This window comes from Cibotium barometz, chromosome 58, assembly GCF_041138505.1.
Source record: "Cibotium barometz isolate CiBa-2024 chromosome 58, ASM4113850v1, whole genome shotgun sequence".
Lineage (NCBI taxonomy): Eukaryota > Viridiplantae > Streptophyta > Polypodiopsida > Cyatheales > Cibotiaceae > Cibotium > Cibotium barometz.
This window is the reverse complement of record NC_141103.1, coordinates 16,203,834-16,210,960: the sequence shown is the minus strand read 5'-3', so window position 1 is coordinate 16,210,960 and position 7,127 is coordinate 16,203,834.

The window sequence follows — 7,127 nt, the reverse complement described above, 5'->3', positions numbered from 1 at the left end:
AATTAAACTTTTTTTATTATTTACTCTCTTAGAAATTAAAAATTATGTAGATTAGAGTCCTTTACATCTAATTAAAAATTATGTAGATTAGAGTCCTTTACATCTAATTGGTGTTAATTTAAATTGAAAATAGAATGTTAAAAATGAGAAATGGTCAGGCGTACAAAGGAGGTTATGGCAAAATTTTCTAGAATTTTGTGGAAAAGAAATTTTTGTGTTATTCCAAAAGAGTATTTCCCACCGTTTGTGCATTCTAAAAGAAATATTCTAATTTACTCCATGTACATATTCACCTATGAATATGCATGGATATCACTGATATTAATTATTAAAGTTAATTTCTATGCATAGAAAGATGCATAATGGAAATTTTTATTATAAAAGTGTTGTTTTCATTGAATTTAATTTCTATGCATAGAAAGATGCATAATGGAAAATTTTTTTATTATAAAAGTGTTGTTTTCATTGAATTTAATTTCTATGCATAGAAAGATGCATAATAAAAATTTTATTTTATTATAAAAGTGTTATTTTCATTGAATTTAATTTCTATGCATATTGTAACGTTCTCACATCATCAAGGTCATTAACATCAAGGCCTAATGTAGAGTGTTTATCTAGTCAACATTTTCCATCTTGTCGAGTGTTCATCTTGTCTAATATATAGAGTGTTTATCTTATCAGTGTTTATCTTATCAAGATTTTCCATCTTGTCTAAATATAGAGTGTTCATCCTCAAGGTCAGCATTTCCCATCTTGTCTAATGTAGAGTGTTCATCATGTGTAGTGCAAGGTGTATGTTCACTTGCCATGTATCTTAACAAAAGCATAAGTATGTTGAGAATGTTTCTACATATAGTATGTATGGGACCATTGAAAATGCCTTGTTGAGATGACCATGAAATAATTTCATAAGGGATAAACATGTGGCTATTGTATGTTTTGATACCATTTCCAATGATAGATAGAAGGGGCTTCATAGGGCAATTTGTTGGACCTCTTAAGTGGCATCCATATCAAAAGTATATACTTACTTTGATAAGGAATTGTATATGTTAAGTTAGTGTTTTTAAATGCTGATGTGGAACTATATTAGATCTATTTGATTTGGAGAGTGAGAATTCACTAGATTTATCTTTGTATGAGGAGAGACACGGCACTTGAAGGAGAGTAAATCTATGTGTGGCGCTTAAGCTCATAAGAGTTCTTGGAGATCAAAGTCTATTTTAATAAGAATCGATGTCATTCCTAAGCTTAAAAAGTAAAGTTTTCTTGGTTTTATTAGTCTAAGAAAACTTGAACACATCCTAAGTTAAAATATATCTAAATGTGAGTATATATTCAAAGAATAGATCAATAAAGAAATATTAGCCCATATTCCACACCTTTAAAATCTGAGTAGGAAAAGATCAAGCCATATTCTACACTTCAAAATATGAGTAGAAAAAGATTAGCCCATATTCTACACTTCAAAATGTGAGTCCATAAAGATTAGCCTATAGGACTAGAATAGATCCAAGATTTATGAAAAATAGCCTTAGTCTCTACACTTAAAACTCAAGCCATGGTCCTTAATTTTTACCTTGTTGCCATCACCATTTGAAGGTCTAGGAGGATATGTACCAAATATGTGATTTTATCTCCCACCTCTTCCACACACACACGATAGGGAACCTAGGAGGAGTGGTATTTATGAGGTTAAATACCACTTGAGGGTTTAACCATAAATGAGATACCAAAATCAGCCTTTACTCCTTTCCTCATCTCATTCTTAAAATCCAACCAAGTAGTGACCATGTAATCATGAGCATTCAATTTCCACCACCATGCATGGGCATAACCTTCCAAATGCAATGTGGAAAAAAACACTTTGTCTCTATCACTACACAAGGATGAGTACACCTTTGGAGCAGAATGTGAAGTTGCAGGCTGATTTTGGTGAGGTGTTGGATGATATATGTATGTAGAGAAAGATGGTTGGTAGTCTCATTTTGTTTATAGACACAATACATAGAGGCATTGTGAAGAGGTCCAATCTTGGAGACTGCAAACCGATTGCTACACCTATGGAACCTGGTTTTTTGCGACTTAGTCTTAAAGATGCAGAGGTGACCCTTTTGATGCTAGCTTGTATCAAGAAGCTGTTGGATGCCTTATATTTTTGTGTAACATCAAGCTTGACATTCAATATATAGTCTCAATATTGAGTAGATTTATGCATAGCCTAGGCACAAAGCATTGGCAAGCTATCTGTTAGGTGTTCCTTTACCTAAAGGGCATTAAGCACTTTGGGTTGTTTTACCCCAAGGGGGTAAACCATAGCTACATGATTTACCCCAAGGGGGTAAATCATAGCTACATGATTTACAAACTCATACTAGAGATTCAGACTAGGCTGGATGTTATGACACACGAGTGTCCATAAGTGGTTTTTGCTTTTGCCTTGGTGCTTCATCTATATCATGGCAAACCATTGTGGTCACTTCTAGCTGTGAAGCTGAGTATCGAAACTATAGTTGAGTGTGTTTGGCTCAAATGTCTTATTGCTAATTTGGGTATTGGTGAGACTTTAGCCACTACCATCTTTATACTGACAATCAGAGTGCTATGGTAGTTGGCGAGGAATCTAGTTTTTCATGCTTGCATAAAGCACATTGAGGTGTATTATTGTTATGTCAGGGAGAGATGCTACACTAGTGAAAATCAGCTTGGCTTATGTGCCAACACAGGACAACATGGCATGTTTATTCATGAAGGCTCTCTCTCATGAGAGAAGTTTGAAGCTTTTCACAAACCTTTCAACTTACGTCCTTTGGAGATTAGTCTGGGCTCCCTTTCACAGTCCAAAGAGCCTAGTACATCTCTATACTTTTAATGCCAGCTCACCTCTTGTCACATCATCACTCCTCCCAACAACAAGGGAGATTTATAGCCATATTTGGTAGTGATGTGTGTGAACACACTAGGAATGGCCAAGTTAAGTTTTTCACCCACCACTAGTCCTAGTTTGTGAACACACTAGGAGGACTAATGGAGGTAATTTTTTCCTCTTGAGGTTTTTTCTCATGTGCTAATATACACCCATTTTTGGGTATACTTATCATCTTTATATAGTACACGTTCTTTATCTATCATCTCATTATGTGCTCCCTTGAGCTTCTCCACTCTGTGTGTGTGTGTGTGTGTGCACGTGCACGTGCACGTGTGCACGCACATGTGCGCAATCTTGTAACCCTATTTCCAATAGGGAGGAGTACCCCACACACACTTATAAAGTTTGGTCACCATTGAGGATGTCGTTTAGGCATGACGAGATCGAGAAAACCCAAATTTTATGCGTTTGGGTCTTCTTGGAAAAACCCACATAAAAGACGGGAGATGAGCACTACATCTTGCTCGAATAACTTTTAATGGGGTCACCAGACTTCACAATTGTATTGGGAGGGGTACCTCACACACACTTGCAAAGTTTGTCTCACCACCATGAGGCATCGTTTGGGCATGACAGGATCAAGAAAACCCAATTTTTATGTATTTGGACTCTCTTGTAGAAAATCAACATAGAAAATGTGAGATCGAATAGAATATCTTGTCTGAACAATGGTGGCTAAACTTTTCAAGTGTGTGGGAAGGGTACTCCACACATACTTGCAAAGTTTGGTCAGTTTAGGTCCCCTCGTGTGAAGGACATCCAATGGTGATAAACTTTACAAATGTGTGAAGAGAGTAACCCACAAACACTTGCAAAGTTTGGTCACTATAAGACATCATTCAGGCATGACATGAGGCTCTCTTGGAGAAACCCTCATACAAAATGTGAGATACAGCACCATATCTCACCCGAATGACATTCGATTCATGACCAAACTTTGAAAGTGTGTGTGTAGAGAGGAATACCCCACACACAATCACAAAGTTCGATCACCATCAAACGATGTTTGGGCAAGACAAGATGTAACAATGCTCAATGAAGACATATCTTATAAAACATAAGCAACCCCAAGTACATTATAATGTAAGCTAACCTAGATCGTCTAAGTTTAGTCACCACCATTAATTTGATCTATATAAGTATAAATCATATCTCATAAAACATAAGCACAACCAAGTTTATCATAACGTGAGCTAACCTAATTGATCTGAATTTAGTGTCATTGTCAATGTAGAAGATCATAATGTGAGCTAGCCCAGCTGGTCGAAGTTCAATCACTACCAAAAAAAAAAGATATCTCTAAGTACAAATCATAAGTGATAAACCAGCTCCAAAGAACCTAGCCATAACCACCCTCTCATGCTCTAAAAGTATCGGATATGCTCTCATGATCTAATAGGGATATGAAGATATCTAATGTGTGGAGAGGGGCACCCCACAACCTTGATATGTAACTGTCTCACAATCATGTAGTGTGAGATCAATCATGCTACCATCCACACACCAAAAATGCCTCCTCACAAACTTGGCCTCACAATAGGGATATGAAGATGTTGCAGTTTGTGGCCAAATGCTGACCGCACTAATCCACCACTTGGCCTACACCTTAAAATCTCTTTGCATCATGCCAAAGTTTGTAATAATGATGAAGAGCATGTTTAACACATGCTCCCACTCCATCATGTTTCCCCTTCCCATGCCCACAATCTCAAAGAAGCTCTAATTGATCTCAATGCCCATTTGATAGTGCCACCTAAAAAGCTAATAGAACTATCATGTGCTCTTAAACTATGCACCACATCCATCTGACCATACCCATCGTCGGTCAAGTGATACCACACTCTCTAAAGAAAGAATCGTGTGGAGAGAGAAGCAATGCTACACAAAGTGAGTATCATGCGAGTGATAATCGCTGATGTAGAAGTGGTACTCCATAATGATAACGTGCAAATCTAAGGTACTTGTGCCACACTCCATCCAAATCAAACTCTGCATGATGACACTAACTAATGTGCACCATGATTATAGTCTGATGGGGCTAAGTAGAGGGGAGGGTTGCAAATTAATCAGTACTTACATAGAGGATGAAATTCATTTTATAATTAATAAATCTAAAAAAATTTAAAAAATTATTGTTACCTACTCAGAGAAGTAGCACTCTGACTAAATCTTCTAATATCATGCAAATGTGTAGTTCTCTATAAAAGCGATTACAGAGACAACTGCACCCAGATGAAACTCTACCAAAAATGCTTAGAACTACTAGATCTACCACTTGGCAGTATGTGTGTGTGTGTGTGTGTCAGTCCTACCACTTGGCATCATGCTCAGAACTATCAGTCCTACTACAACTTGGTAGTATGTGTGTTGCATATGTATGGATACACCTACTCCCTAAAAGTGCATGTAAATACTACACATGGTGTATGATGATCCACAAGTTGTAATCTCCTAGACTTACCCCATCACCCTCTAGGTGATGCACAACATACTTATAGCCCTACCATCGGACCAACTCCACCTCACTAGTATCATGGTCCACGATCTCTAGCCTCACAAACAAGAGATCCACATGTGGCACAAGTACCCCCCACACAAGTGAGCTGATATGATAAAGGACATCCACGTATCGAGCACACAATATGGAATGGGTGAAATTAAAAGTCTATGAGGAAGTTGGGTATGCCCACTAAGAGAACAGAAAACATCATAAAAGGGCTAAAACATGTGACAACAACATGTGTCATAAAAGGGCTAAAACTAGTGACAACAACATGTGTCATACTAACATGAGTATCTCATAGACCACGGCTTACATACCTCAAATGATCTCATTGCACAATCCTAATGTGGGGGAATGTAGTTATAAAAAGAGTATACAACTCCATTTGGATCATCTCTAGAAAGCAAGTGCCATGCTTATTGTATTGCTTTCTTGTAACTCTCTTGCACAAAGCTTTCTTGAAAACTGGTGAAAACTGGTGAGGCACTGGAATTTTCCTCCCAAAAGTTTTCTATCAAGTATCTAAGAGATTAGTCTAGCCTATGATCGCATCTAGATGCTTAAACACTACTTGTTGCCAATAGTGCCCCAAGATCATTAGCATCTAGACTTTGCCTTCTACTAGACTCAACTCTAAGTGTGTGTGGTTCTATGGAAAGGATGCAAGATGTGGAACTCACCTTACCTGTCATTTGTAAGGTAGTTAGGTTTTCCAAAATAGCCCATCGAGCTACCCAATGCATCTCTAGTATTCCTCCTCTTGATTAACACATAAGAACTATGCACACTGCCCAAGACTGACATGCTAGCTCTCCTCTCTCTTTGACCTCCAATGTGGGAATGCGCTCTACACTCCACCATGGCGGGATGCTAGATCTATGAAGCGAGGTGAGCATGGTCACCTATGTGATAAAGGTGTGAGATCCTTGAAATGGGACCTGAAGATTTCTTTGGCACAAAAATTTTCCCCACCCTTGGATAGTTCGCTATGGGAACCTTGAGGAGGAGGATGTTCTGTGGAGAAGGAAGGAGTAAAGAAGAAGGTGGAGGAGGGGTGGGTCCTTGTGGAAGAGGAGAGGATGGGGGAGAATAAGGGGGTGGAGTGTGTGGTGTTAACCCAATTCTAGGATTAACAACAAGAGCTACCGCCATTATCTTACATCAAGGAGTCACGGTAGATACACCAAAGCGTTATACATTCAATTAACAACAAGAGCTACCGCCATTATCTTACATCAAGGAGTCACGGTAGATACACCAAAGCGTCATACATTCAAGAAATGAAGCCATAGTGTCCAAAGCTACAACTTGGACGGGCGCTCATAATGGTGTCACGGAGTATTTATGGCAATTCTTACTTCAAGAGCATGTGGCGGGCAAGATATAATGAAGTCCTAAGTGATGTACTTCATGGATATATTATGAGAGTAGTCATTGTAATAGCATTAGGCCTCTTATGAGCCTAAAGTGCCTGGTCGGCCACACAGTTTAAGTGAGTGTGAACACTTATGGCCATGTATATAAGTGAATTTCTCTCATAATACAACATACTCTCCCATTGTGCAATTGAGTCTTGCTCTTGCTAATCTCTCTCCCTAATGCATGCTAGTGAATGTGTGTAAGTGAAGTGAGGTGAAAGGAGGGGACGAGGACCCATAGTGCAATGCGGCGGTGTGACAGCACTCGTGGGAG